Below are 15,085 nucleotides of genomic sequence, written 5' to 3'. Positions count from 1 at the left end.
CCTTCATTCCCCTTGAGAAATTTTGCTCATCTTTTTTTTAAAAAATTACTTTCTGCCTTCAACATTCCACGAACGTTTTGCTTGAACAGGGACCACCCAAATCTGCCTCAAAGTTTTGGCTTGGATAACATCACTCTCTGCAACATCACATGATTTGCTCATCTCAGGGAACCAGGCAGAGGGCCTTCTCGGTAGTGGCGCCCACCCTGTGGAACGCCCTTCCAGCAGATGTCAAATCGATAAACAACTACCTGACATTCAGAAGACATCTTAAGGCAGCCCTGTTCAGGGAAGTTTTTAACGTGTGATATTTTATTGTATTTTTGGTTTTTATGGAAGCCGCCCAGAGTGGCTGGGGAGGCCCAGCCAGATGGGCGGGGTATAAATAATAAATTATTATTATTATTATTATTATTATTATTATTATTATTATTATTATTATATCTGTTAAAGGCAACACCATTCCTTCTTGTTTAGACTTCACTCAATGATCTTGATCCGATTTATTTGTCAGCTTTGAAACAAGAAGATTTGAGGGATTATTCTTTGCTACAGTACAACAACATTTCATGTTCTAAAAGACCAACTGGTCTGGTCTTCTGGCTATGTAATATTCATCACACACACAAAAAGGGGAGTTAAACACCATACTGTGTGTTTAACCAAATGCTTGATTAGCAAGGATGCCAAAATGAATGATATATCTCTGTTGTGGGAAGTAGGGAGTGTTGGCTTGGGGGGGGGGGACACACACAATGAAGATTTCAACAGATTACTGTGCTACTTGGTGAACATCTGGCAGACTGTCACTTAACAGACAATAACGTCTTCTCTAAACAGAAGAGACTTGAATCCATCAGGGGTTTCTTCAGTACCTTATGTGCTTAACTTAGGCTATAATGCTACACACACTTGCTTGGGAGTAAATACCATGGAAACCAGCAGGGCTTACTCCTGAGTAAGACATGCCTACACTTCCACTGCACAACATCTGCTTTGTGCTCTTTCCATAGATTATCATATTCATGACACTTTGAAGTGAAAACCGTTTTACTGTCTCACTCTACCCAAAGCATGAAAAAGAAATTAAAAACACTGGCAAGTTCTTTGCTTTCACTTTTTTGGGCATGTATGAGGAAGGCCTCCCTGGCCATTTTGGGGAAAGAAATTCTGACAGCTTAGCGGACTAAAGTTGTAACAAAGACAACAGCAGACTGCCTATTAAGACACAGAGCAACAAAATGTAACTGCTTTCCCCTCACGTTAATAAATATGGTGGGGGGACTCTATGCTTCTGTACTATCAAAGTGTGTGCAGATAACACTGTGGAACATTCTCGGAGTGTTTCCACAAGCAAGCTTACCATTTTGTTTTGCATACTGTACATTAAGCCAAATGAAAAAGTGGCACTGCATATAAAACATACAACTGAGAAATGGCCACTGTCCATCCCCCCCCCACATTTAACAGAGTTCAGAAACTGTTGGCAAGTCATTTTTCCAAAGAGGACACACCTGATGCTATCTGCCCGGAACCATGTGGAGATCAGAGCATGAGAATCTATGCACTGCTGGAGTCCCGCTTTCTTACAAAATGGCACACAAGGTGGTCTGAGGGTTATCTGTGAGTCTTCTCTAAAAAGCGATTCCTGCCACCTAGGAGCAGCTAGCTAGTGCAAATGGGTCTTGCTGCTACGCACTATAAAACCAGTGTAGGAAGTTCTGCTGGGAGAGATGTGCATTGATGACACATGCTCTCAGGATTCTTTTTACACATTTTACTTACTTTGCAGACTCCAAGGGGGAAACCGATCACAAAAGGCATAAAATGCACCCAAAATATATATGTGACAGGATGTAATTAAGACCTGTTGCTCCCAGCAAGACTTGCTACACCGATTTTTGGTGGCTGAATTTACTTTTTAAAAGCAACGGAAATGACAGCCCAGCAGCCCCCAGAGCACCTCAGAATTGCTCACAAGCCCACCCACCTTTTTATTATTTTTGTGTGTCAATTTTTTTGGGGGGAAGTAGCTTTTCAAGGATATGATCATTAAAAACCCAGCATGGAAATGAGATGGAAGAAACTTTAGCCTGACATAGATTTTTGTCCTTGAGTCAATCTCTACTTTTCACATGCTGCACACATGTGCACAATGATGGGTGGCATGGGAAGGGTGGGGACTTTGTCTGAACCCCCTCCGATAAGGGCAGTTTTCTGAGGCAGATTACCTGGCCAAGGAAGCCTTGAATTTATTCAGGCTGGCATCACTCACAGCAACTCTCCTTCTAGCTAATACAGACAGATAAATCAAGGACACTGCTCCCCCCTCCCCAATTCTATGTCTGTTTCCTAAAACCTTCACCAGCCACTCAAAGCCCTACCATCTAGCTGCCTCAAGCTGTTTTCTTTGGCAAGGAAAAGCCTGTTGCCGACACAGCGCGAGTTAATTTATTGAAGGGTTTACCATTCCCTTTGGTTCTGATCCCAAGTTATAAAGAAAATAATTCAGTTTTGTGAAGTGTCCTTCATGCTCGGTGCTCACCAAAACCCCTTTATATTACAACAATGATTTAAATTCTTGTAAAGGAAAAAAACAAAACAGCACTGCTGGCCAACTTACGGAATCGTGAAAACAATTAATTTTGCCCAGCGATAAAAGTTCCACCTCCAAACAAAATATCAAAGCAAATGGAAGTAGAACTACAACTTTCATTTTACTGTAGTTTGCCTTCTGCCAATGAGCTGGAATGAGCTGTCCCATTCAGATTCTGAAAAGTGTATTTTTTTCCTATACCGCTTAATATTTTTAATAAAAATCTCAAAGCGGTTTACAGCATATTAAATAAATCAATCAAAAAAAAAAAAAAGCCGGGCGATGTTCCTCCAGCCTCATGAGGAGCCTCTTCAGTAGGGCTGGTGAATCTGGGCCTAGCCCCCTAGACCAGGTGGAAAGGGAAAGGGTCTTGCAGGGAGTGGCCTTCACACTCACTGCTGGGTGAGGAGCCTTTTAAGCAAAGCTTCACCAGAGACAGTTTTAGCTTCTTGGGTTCTTCAAGCCTCGAGGAGCAGAGTCCTACTGAAATGAGACTAGATGGGGCTAACCTAGGGAAGCTTCTAGGTGAGCATCTCCAAGTTCTCCTGTATCACTGGTCTTTGGCTATAAGGTGCAAGTGGAATAGCAGCTGATGCTCCACACTACCAGGGGGAATAGGAACATGGAAAACAGTCTTCTCCTGAGTCAGACCATTGGTCCTTCTAGCTTGGTATTGTCTATGATGACTGGTGGTGGCTCTCCAGGGGTTTCCTTCAGCCCTAACCTGGAAATGCTGGGGAGTGAACCTGGGACCTCCTTCATGCAAAGCAGACACCCCACAACTAAGCCATGGCCTTTCCTATTGTGAATAGCTGACACTGAAAGGGGTGTGTGATTCTGACTAGGATTGTGGCTGTGGCATAAGAATAAAGCTGCCCTTCCCTCATGCCATGTCTCCAATCCAGCTCAGTCCTCTCCCACTGCATTTTCTCAAGTGATCTGATAAGACTCTCATAGGGGAAACAGGAGAGAATGATAGTTGCTAGAGATCTATATCTCCAGCACAATTGGCCAATTGATGCACTGACATTTTGGAGATGGGGTTATGAAGGACTATCCCTTCGGTCTCTACATAAATAAGAAGACTAGCTTAGGCTTTGAAAAGCACGACTTAGGAACTGTGAGGATTCTGTAGGTTGACATTTTCTTAAAATTTACACTTTAATGTAAAAAACAAAACAAAATCAGAATCTAATCTCAATGTATGCATTTCAGATCTAGAAAACAAAACCACTCCTTCTGGCCTGGCCTAATAAATGTCTACTTAGGATATTTTCTTCTACTGAGGTCACCGAAAAGCTCTTTGGTACACAAAAATGCCAAGCATTTCTCATAATGGTTTATTAATCTCTCTTTTATATTAGTTTATTAGTGCACAAGTGACAGTTCCTGGTACTTGAAGCAGCTTTTTTAAAGATTAAAAATATGTGATAATACAATGCTTAGATGCTCTGAGACACATACTTTATGTCTTGAACTACCCTAAAGGGAAAATATCTACTTCTAGCAAGCACTGGTGATTTAGCACAGTGTGCAATTGAGGTATGTGCATACTTTGTGTAAGCACACAGATTATATATGGGTATGGAAAAGCCAAAGGAAGATTCAGTTGCAATTTTGTTTCTCTCCCATGTTGAATTCTTTTGTTTCGTTTTTTCAAAAAAAGGAGATGGAAATAGCATGTGCCTTGCATATATTAGGTTCTGAGCTGCATTGTAAATAGGAAATCTCTCTGATAAATCTAGAAGTAAACTCCCCCTTCTGCTGGATCACATAACTCTCCTTGTGTTATACTAATAGATTACATAAATGCAAACCATTGCTAATAATTCCTAAATAAACCTTCTTCCACTTCAGATTCACTGTAATCCATCTCTTATGTCAGATGAACTGTGGTACTTATCCTCCTTACTGCAAAGGCTATAATGCGGCTCCTTATTCATCTCTCATACACAGTAATCCCTCCACCTCAACTTTGCAGATTTCTAATTTAAATGTAAAATATTCATGGCAGACAAAGGAGCCCTAGTCTAAACAACAGCTCTTATAGCTAATACAAAGGATTCTGACATTGTCTTTACCTAATCTTTTTAATAAAATAAAAAACCCACAGGCTACATAGTGATTTTATTCATCACAATGATTATCTGCATTTTCTGCAGAAATACAAGCTTTAATAACAGCAATTAGGAATAATCTTGAAGCTACTATAAAGGTAAAACATTCTTCCAGATTTTTTTTTAAAGTCTTGTTGTTTTATTCTGCAAGACCATATGCTGCCTTGAATACTACCTTCTTCTTTTATTATTCCATGATATTAAAATGTATGGCATTCACAGCCACAATGTGGGGCACTGGCCACTGTTTTATGGCTTTAAAGGAGGATTAGACAAATTAATGGAGAAAAGGGCTATCATATGCTTAGCTCAACCAAACCTTCCTGTTCCGAGGCAAGAAGCCACTGAATTCCAGTTACTGGGAGGCAACTGGGATGGGGTGCTTCCTCCATAGTCTGCTTGTGGATTTCTGGAAGCATCTAGCTGGTTACTGTTGAAAACAGAAAGCTGGACTGAATGCACCTCTGATCTCATCCAACAGGGGTATATTTTATGCATCCAAATTTGGGATGAGGAACCTGAATTTGGGATGAGGAACCCAGGCGTTGTTGGGTTCTAACTCCCACCAGCCCCAGCCACCACACCCAGTGGTCAGGGTTGTGGTTGAACAACATTTGGAGCACCACAGGTACCCTATACAGATCTATCTATACAGATATACAATTATTTAGTTGTTGTTTAGTCATGTCTGACTCTTCGTGACCCCATGGACCAGAGCACGCCAGGCACTCCTGTTTTCCACTGCCTCCCGCAGTTTGGCCATAAAATTTTACAGTGGTGCCACATGGGAATGGAATCATTCCCCGCCCCCAACCTTCTGAAACTGAATAATTTAAATTTGTTTGTAAGAATAGGGCACATGCATTATCCCACTTTTATGGGACTACTGAAGAGCTCATTGCAAATCAGAAAAATGCATCCCTATGCAGCAATTTACAAGGAATAAGAGGAGCGTAACTCTATATTCAAAGAGCAAATGGATAGGGTTATGGTTGAGCAGGGACCTGAGCTAATTCATTGCTGACTTCAGCCTTCCCAACTGCAGAGGATTATGATTTATTACAGTAGCTAATGAAAATATATTTATTGTTTTTGATTTATTTTAACAACCCTAAGTCCATGAAGCAAGTAACGTTACTAAACAAGTAACACGCACCAAGGAAGTGTCATAGGGGAGAACAATACTATCTCTTGGGTGTGCAAAGCCAAAGCTCTTTCGGGTCAAAAATCAACATCTAGAACTGAGCCCAGAAATAAACTCAGGAACAGAGGTCTAAAGTCCTCTGGTGGCCCATCCATTTAAGGAAGCACATTTTATATATATATATATATATATATATATATATATATATATATATATTCTGAATATAGCAGCTTTTGCTAAACGATTCATTCATTCATTCAGCTTCAATGTAAGATGGAGGGGAGTCAGGGTTTGTTAGGACGAATTATTTATAGTCAATACAAAATGCTGTTGTACAGGGACAGAAGTAGCAGCAGATAGGGTTTTTTGAATGTTTTATGTAGTTTTTATGTAGTTTTATGTAGTTTTAATGTAGTTTTATGTAGTTTTTCAATTTCATTGTTCCTCATGGGACAATGACAATAAAGATATATCGTATCGTCATTTTATTCATATCCCACTTTTCTCCAAGGAACTCAAGTGGCATACATAGCCCCCTTCCCCCCAATTTTATCCCCACAACAACTCTGTGAAGTAGGATAGGTTTGGAGAGAGTGACTGGCCCCAGGTCATCCTGTGAGTTTAGTGGTTGCATGGGGATTTGAACCCAGGTCTCTGCATTTCTAGTCCAACACTCCAAAAACTATGCCACAGTGACTCTATTGAACTGTGGTATCTGATTCTGAGTCGATTGTTCTTTGCCAACCAGCCTTTCCTTTTAAAAATAAAATAAAAAAAAATTAGAGTCAGCATGGATGCAGTTACTCAGAAGGCTACAATACTGAGACCCAGCTCCTTCTGCAGTACCATATAGCTGAATGGAATATGCAAAGCAAAGGGAGAGAAGAAAGCAGTATGAGTGGGTAGCCTTTCCAGTTGAGTCATGAATGATAACCACACTGCTTCTGTGTAATCACCCAGTGTCAGTAGTTTAGATGGACACACCTGGGAATTTTAACCTAACACCATCTTGCGATGAATTCCAGTTAACAGGAACAAGTAATTAATCTGGGTAATTAATCTGGGACGACCCAACCAGCTTTTGCTCGCAGTTCACGCTGTGCTTGCTAAGTCTCTAGAACTTTCATTAAGTTTTAAATATTTTAGATGCACATCTAGAGACAACTCAAAATCATTAAAATATGATAAATCATCACAGCATTATAAATCATTATGAAGATTATACAAATCCATGTCACGAATACAATAATAATGGTCCTGGCACCTAAATGAGAGTAAAATGTTCCTTCCCTGTAACAATAGTGAAATGTCAAGGCCTAGCTTTCAACGTGATAAAACGATACTATATAATACGTAGGACAGATAGATAAAAGAAAGATGCATTATAATAAAGTTTCTTTATTTCCTCAAATCACTAACAATCACTAACTATAACCATCACCATTTTCCCAAGGAAAAATGAGCTTATGCTATTCATGCATTTTCAAAGAGCTTACACTGTTCATGCATGGCTGGGGTAGTGAACTCCAGGGAGAAAGGGCATGGACCTGGCAGTGGCAATGGCAGCAGTGGTGTTGGCAGTGAAACCACCAGCACCAGCCATTTAAGTTCTTCCCCCAACAAATGCACACCTACCAGCACAGTTGCAGGCAGGAGCAATTTGCCTGCAATTGGGCAGATTTCTTACCCAGGGAAACTTCTCTCACGCCTGCTATTTTGATATCAGTTGTACACAAAACACATGGGTTGGAATTCAACACAGCACAAAGCAGACTGTTCCACCCATGCAAATATTTCTGCTTGCCCAATGAAACACACACACACCCTTTTCAAGCTACCACTAGTGGAGATGTAAGGGCTGCGTTTGAGGGGAAACCACTGGAGCTATCCTTCTGAAAAATTAGCAAGATTAGCGACAACAGAAGGGGCAATGGCTGCAAATTTCATCCACTTCTGCTCCCTAGGTTAGAGACAATTCCTTAAGCTAATATTCCCTACCAATAAACTCTACATGTATTCGCCTGTGATTTGGCAGGCTTAATCCATTCTAGAGAGGTTAGCCTGCCTGAAAATGCCATTTGCTTCTGCTAAAAGGGGGAAACATTATAGTCATTTTTTATTCCCCATAATAGTGAGTGTAGAAAAGCAAAGTTCAATTCTTTCTGAAATGAATTTGGACCCTGAGGCAATTGCATAGCCTCCAAGTGCTTCAAACTGAATCTTCTGTTCTGAAGCACTGAACCCAGATCCAAACTGAACCCCTACTATGAACATTTTTCCAATGAGTAAAACCAATACGTGGCCAGATATTGGACTATGTAAAAAGTTACAGGCTGATTGTATGAGATTTTTTTTTTTTTAAAAAAGTTGAAAAGTTTTATGTCACTTACTCTCAAATTTTGCCAAAATTTTAATCCTGTGAGTTGCTACTATGATTTCAACTCCTATATTTAGAACTAAGCATCTATTCGGATGAATCCTAGAGCAGTGTCTTTGAATTTAACTGCAAATTAGCATAGACTAGCCCACCTGTCTATCTTCACCTGGAGAGAAAATGAGATTTTTGCTACAGTGGAAGCTCTGCTTAAAATGACCGTCTCATCTTCATCTTGACTGCACTCAAATAGCTTCCAAATAATATATTTCAGATGAGCGATTGCAGAGATCCTGCAGTGCTTGTATATTCAGAAACAGAATGCTTCATAGCAAGTATTCATTGAAAATGCAGGAAATGTATTTTTTATTTTACGTCTGGACTTAATTTTTCTTTCTGAAGTGATGAATGATACTTAAAAATGCTTATTATAAACCAAGGAATCCCCCTTAGTCCACAAGGGGGAAAGCAAATCGAAATCCACAGTCAAGCTATCCCTACAATTAGAACCAGAAAACTTGTCATAAAATACAAAGGAAGTTTTTGAGTTTTCTGGAAACCTTCGACAGGTGGGCTGTTACACAAAGAAGTGAGTGCTGTAGGGAATATGGAAAGATAAGGAACTGCACAAAACATTTGCTTTATGTTTTAGCTATAAGGTTCGCAAAAGGCAGGGCTGGAACATTTGTGTCCCTCCAAATGTTGTTGGACTCCAATTCCCATCAGCCTCAGCCAGCATGGTCAATGGTCAGGAATGATGGGAGTGGTAGTCCAACAGCAGTCCATGGGCCCCAGGCTCCTCATCCCTGGCATAGGTTCTGGCTATAAGGCACTTGTGTGTTTCTGGGTAAGTTCTGGACTTTGTGTTTGAAAAAATGGGGGTAGATCAGCCATGTCTTTTCTGTCTTAGAACCCTAGACAGCACCATCTGCAGCATCTAGCAGAGTCTAATCTAATTAAGTCTGCAGTGTTCATCTTGAGATTGGACATCAATGCAGACCTTATGCCTACAATATTAAACAATTTTGGAGTTCTTTTTTTACACCCCCTCCCTATTCTCCCTACCTGTATTGCATAATAGACAATTTGACGAATATAATTCTGGTTGTTTCTGATACAAGTGTTGCCTAACTTCTAAATTTCTGAAAGGTTTCACTTAACATCTCTTTTTATAGGTCACACTCTTGATTGGACAGTGGTTTTTATGTTTAATTATGGTCCTGCATCATCACTGTATTTGTCACAGGGTTTTTGTTTTCTCAGGTTCATTTCATTTTGCAGCCCTTAATAAAACATTTGCAGACTGGGGCCATGAAAGCTTTCAGTTGACATATAATTCCTGAGAGTTTGCCCTGCATCTCAAACAGTGCTTGGGAAGTTCTAGTATATCCTATCCAAAAGGAACTAGTTTAAGATCAAGTTCACCCTTTCACAAAATGAACCAGTTCATTTCAAGTTCACCCAATTTCCTCTGCAAAACAAAGTCAGCATTCAGAAGGTTACAATTTAAATCTGTGCAAGTCACACAGCTGTTAAAGGCAGAAGGCAACATTCACTGTTTTCTTACATCTGCCCTTCTCACTGTAAGCCCTGACCACTAAGATGATGGGAGTTGTAGTCCCAAAACAGCTAGAGGGCCAAGTTTGGCCACCACTGCTGTAAGCCATTCTTGTTGGATGAGAGTGAATCTCATCAGCAGGGAAGATAAGGAAATGCCTCACATTCTTTCCTTTAGATTTATTAGCAACCATGATTAAGCAACAAAGTATTCTTAGCAACATCAACACCTCTCTAACTGCCTAATAAGACCAAAAATGTTGCCTCCATGTTTTGCTTACTAACTTTGTTTATGGATGTCTGATTAAATTATTATTCTTTTTTAATAAAAGCTTCTAATTTCTTTTTTTGGGGGGGGAGTGTAGTTGGGTGAATGAATGAAGTTGAAGCTGAACTAGCAATTAGTCAAAATTCTAACCCAAAATGAACTTAGTTTACCCTGCAATCGTGAAAACAACTTTCAGGTGTCGTTCAGAGATTTTTGAACTAGACCAGTGAATGTTGTTCAGCTGAACTAAATTCATTTCAAACGTTGATTTCAACCATCCTCACCTCAGGGTTACTATGAGGTCAACAAGGGAAACATCTAATAGAAAGATAGGTAGCCTTTCTACCAAAACTATGTCATACTTATGAGACAGCCAGTCACACAGATTTGACACTAAATCCTAGCTAGTGCTTGTAGGCTGTGCTGTTGAGCCATAGAAAAAGCATGGCGTAAGGCAGGCACCCCCGAACTCAACCCTCCAGATGTTTTGGGACTACAACTCCCACCACCCCTAGCTAACAGGACCAGTGGTCAGAGATGATGGGAATTGTAGTCCCAAAACATCTGGAGGACTGAGTTTGGGGGTGCCTGGCCTAAGGCATCAGACATGTTGTGTGCAGAGATAAGAAGTGGTGGAACAAGGTCACCTCAGCTCCAAATTTGGAACCACGTAGCTGGGTGAACTAAGGGTAGGCATTTAGCAAGAAACTTGGAGTTGCAAATTTCAGGAATATAATCAAGCTTGCATTGAGAACCACGCTTAGAAACAATCACGCTAAAACACCTTTTCTTTTTTTATACAAGAGAAAAAATGGCCAAACTTTGTCATAAATTCAACTAGGGCCAGATGAACTTTCCTCAGGCTTTGGATCTGGTCCACAGGCCACCATTTGACCTTCTCTGATTTAAACACAGGAATAATTTTCCTTAGATATTTCAACTGGATTTGCTGGTCTTGTCTAAATCTCCTATTCTAATTGGCCTGAACACTTTGCCATTGTACCTCATACCAACTTCCTAACAGAAGGTGGTAAATAAGAGAAATAATAAATCCTTCATTATAAATGCAGACTGAGCAGAGCTAAAAGGAAAATCAATGTTGCAATTTTAATTTACCACTTCATTGTGTAAATTTATATGCAAGCCTTGTGCAATAAAGTTTTCTCTGGCATATTAACCAATTCTTGCCAAACAGAAATGCTGCATTTTCATTTTGCATTCTTTTCTACACCAAATAAAGGGCCCCATTTTTTCTTAACTTTGTCCAAAAAAACATAGGCTTCATGCAAGACAAACTAAACATATTGTCACTGGTTTATCTGAGAGCTATCAATTCTATGAGCCATTGTGGTAAGGACATTATTTAAACAAGAGTCCATCAAATGCAGAACATCACAGCTGATGTTTTATTGCTTCCATAAAAGCCATCTTGGCTTGAGTATACAAGGATCAGCACAAACACAAACTCCAACACAGCTGCATAGCCAAACCTACTTAAAAATGTATTGTTTTCGACAAAGGGCAACTAAGCCAGTTTTGAACAACATCTTCTGAAATGCCACTTCCAGAGAACTAGTCCAGAACACATGGCAAATAGCCAAATCTTAAGAGCTTGCAGCTTTCAAGCTGTGTATGGGAAAACCTTGGAGTTCCTTGGAAGCTTATGAAGGACTCCTCAATGTGAATATCCGAAATGGCATATATGGTTACCCAACAGACAGGCTGCCTACCCACATGGGGTGGTTGTTATATACTCAATCCAGAATGAAGCGTTCATCATGCTTTTTGGATCTGTTAACTGAAACTATGTGAGCCTGTAGATCATTTTACACCAGAAATGTTACGTCCGGACCAAGTTCCCATTAAACTATACAGGAATAAATACTTTATTTTATATAAATTGAAGAGGAATAAAATTGAACATGTATTACAAGAAGAAAATTTGGACATTATATATTTGCAAGAAACTCATGTAGCAAGAAAACATAGAAGAGTATTGACAAATACAAAATGACGTCACGCACATGCACAGAAGTGGCGAATCATGACCCGCAGACGCGGGTTGCATTCTGCTCATGTTGCAAACAGGGCTCTGGAATGGATCCCGGTCGCAACCAGAGGTACCACTGTAAAAGATTAGGGATGGACTTTATAACATCAGATAAAAAAAACACACACAAAAATCGAGGTGTGGTAATTTATGTAATTACAGACAAACAGCTATTTAAAGATGAGGATGGAAGAATGATAGTTATAGAGATAACATTACAAGGTGAACAAATTGTGATAATGAGAATCTAGACACCAAATGATAAAAAGTTGGAATTTTATAAAGAATTGGAAGAAAAATTGTTTGATTTTATGGATAATTTTTTTTTTAAATGAGTGACTTAAATGGGGTAGTCTCATTAGAAATGGATAGGACAATAAGAAAAATGGCTTCAAAAGAAGGTAGACTACCTCTGACTTTCTACAGTTTGGTGGAGAATTTAAAATTGATTGATGTTTGGCAATTTAGACACCCATTTGAAAAAGAATATACCCATTATTTGGAGCCAAATCAGTCTGACGGAAGAATCAACTCGATATGGATATAAAATTAGTTACTGAATATACAAGCAAAGACTTTATTAGAGTTAAAAGGAGAAGAAAACTCCTCATTGAGGTGGAAGCTAAATGAAAGTCTTCAAGGTAACCAAATAACTATGCAAAAAGCTGAAAAAATTCTGAAGGATTATTTTGAACTGAACTGAATTTGGATAAAGGGACAGATCTAAATATATTATGGGATACAAGCAAAGCGGTAAGGAGAGGTTTTTTTTATTCAGCAAAGTGTGCATCAAAAAAGAATTTGAGAAGATAAAAAAATAGGAAATTATGGATGAACTGTTAAAAAATGAAAAAGTTGATTAAGAAACCTGGAAAGGACTCAATAAAACAAAATATAAAAATGTTACAGGCACAATTCTCAATGTTAGTGAACCAAGAAATTGAATGGAAAATTAAAAGGTTGAGACAAAGAAATTTGGAATTTGCAAACTAACCAGGGAAATTGCTTCCTGTTTGTGGAATGCTGTTCCAAGGAAAGCTATGATTACGTGCTAGGCAAAAACATTCCTCTGAACCAGGCCTTTGGCTGATTAAACAATCTATGGTCTTTTGAACATGTTTGTGGGAGAGGGTTTATGGGTTGTTTTTGTTATTATTATTATTATTATTGGTAGTAGTAGTATTCTGTGTTTTCTGTATTTTTAGGCTATAACCCACCCTGTTATCTTCAGATGGAGGGTGATATATATAAATGATGATGAGGAGGATGTATTCGGAAGAGGCAATAACTGTTCTCAGGGTTGCTCAGGTATAAATCCAATGTAGAGATGGGGTTGCTTTTATCAATGGGCTTAACCATGCCTTTCTCTGGGTTGGATTTAAATCCCAAATTCTTACACAAAATGCTTCCTCATAGCTTTATTAGAGTACATGTTCTCTCTCTCTCTCTCTCTCTCTCTCTGTGTGTGTGTGTGTGTGTGTGTGTACTAATTCCAGTATTTCTGAAACTTGGATATAAGCACACAAAAATGGTTCTGTGCCTAATGTTTTAATTCTGTTCAATATTCATATTCACACACACACAATCAAACAAAGAAAACTTTACCATATTTTTTTCCTGTGGCATCTGGTGTTTGCTGAAGAGGAAATAAGTTTATGGGCTGAGATGATGAGAAAATGTGAAGTACTCTTGCAGGACTGAGCTGGGAGCGTTGACGATAGTCGTGGGTTAAGACTGTTATGCATCAGTTGCTTACAACCCAAATTGTTTCACTGCCAGTTCATTACTGAATGACAGCACAGAAGCAACAAGAATGCGACTGTAATCATGATATTACAGACTCGCTCATCATGCTCTCAAGATGAACACCCCTGTCTTCTCAAAGTATTTATAGAGCCTCCATACATGATGAAGCTGAAATGTTCCTGCAGTCAAAATGGTTGGGTGATGAGCAAGACCTTCTGCCTGAGACCCAGGAGAGGCACTGCCAGTCAGAGTGGACATTATGGGGCTGAATGGACAAACAGACTGGCCTGGCACCCTACGTTCCATGTCTGCATATTAAATTTAAGTTAAATTGAATAATTAACCATGAATTCAATGTTGTTGAATATAAATATTCAGCATACCACCAAGTCATAGAGTGGAATTCAGTGCTACACTATGATGAATGTTTCATCAGTAGAAGCACTGCACCTAGCCAGATAGAATGGTCCCTCATCTCCTCCCCCTGGGATTTCCTGACATGCACATGCAGCCAATTTTGGGGTGCATGCAGTGGGTGGAGAGGAGGAAAAGCCCTATTGTGCAAGCAGAAGTCCTTCCACAGGGCTTAAACTCACATGGCTCATTAGTTGGATACAACCCTTTGAGCAGGACTCACCTAAGTATTACTCAACTAGCTTCAATTGGGAAAATAGCTTCTTCCAAAGGCATCATGGACTTTGAAGAAAGATAAAAGTGAGAAATGATCTAAGAGGAAGGCACATTCAGCAAATCTTCACCGTGATCAACTCCTGCCCGGAAACCTATGTCACCACATTGGAAGGAGGCTCCAGAATTGGCCTCCATAGTCACTTACGGACACACTGTTAAGGCCGTGTTCATGGAAGACAATCTTACTTGGCTACGAGTGATTGCCAAAGAAGATGATGACTCAGCAGAAGACCTACATTGAAACTTGGCTTCTGTATCTAGACAGCATCTTAAAAAGCAGAGACATCACCTTGCCAACAAAGGTCTGTATAGTTAAAGCTATGGTTTTCCCAGTAGTGATGTATGGAAGTGAGAGCTGGACCATAAAGAAGGCTGATCGCCGAAGAATTGATGCTTTTGAATTATGGTGCTGGAGGAGACTCTAGAGAGTCCCATGGACTGCAAGAAGATCAAACGTATCCATTCTTAAGGAAATCAGCCCTGAGTGCTCACTGGAAGGACAGATCCTGAAGCTGAGGCCCCATTACTTTGGCCACCTCACGA

The 15,085-nt window shown here is 39.7% G+C and overlaps 1 protein-coding gene and 1 long non-coding RNA gene across 10 annotated transcripts in view; one reads left to right on the top strand and one right to left on the bottom strand.

Moving 5' to 3' along the window:
- DPYD (dihydropyrimidine dehydrogenase) overlaps positions 1 to 15,085 on the bottom strand; it is a 495,490-nt gene that overhangs the window by 22,762 nt on the left and 457,643 nt on the right. The gene's annotated exons all lie outside the window — the stretch shown is intronic.
- The window catches only part of LOC310846673, a 60,666-nt gene that overhangs the window by 28,914 nt on the left and 16,667 nt on the right, over positions 1 to 15,085 (top strand). For 4 of the 6 annotated variants that reach the window (XR_014565440.1, XR_014565441.1, XR_014565442.1 and 1 more), the window contains one exon: positions 1,471 to 2,786. The exons of 1 other annotated variant lie outside the window; for it this stretch is intronic. This is a non-coding gene — a long non-coding RNA (uncharacterized lncRNA). Of the gene's footprint in view, positions 1 to 1,470; positions 2,787 to 5,194; positions 5,237 to 15,085 lie in introns of those variants that run through there. One more of the 6 variants, XR_014565439.1, reaches the window with a different exon arrangement.

Source organism: Podarcis gaigeae (genome assembly GCF_964106915.1).
Source record: "Podarcis gaigeae genome assembly, chromosome: 6".
NCBI classification, from domain to species: domain Eukaryota; kingdom Metazoa; phylum Chordata; class Lepidosauria; order Squamata; family Lacertidae; genus Podarcis; species Podarcis gaigeae.
This window is presented reverse-complemented; position numbering and strand designations above follow the sequence as displayed.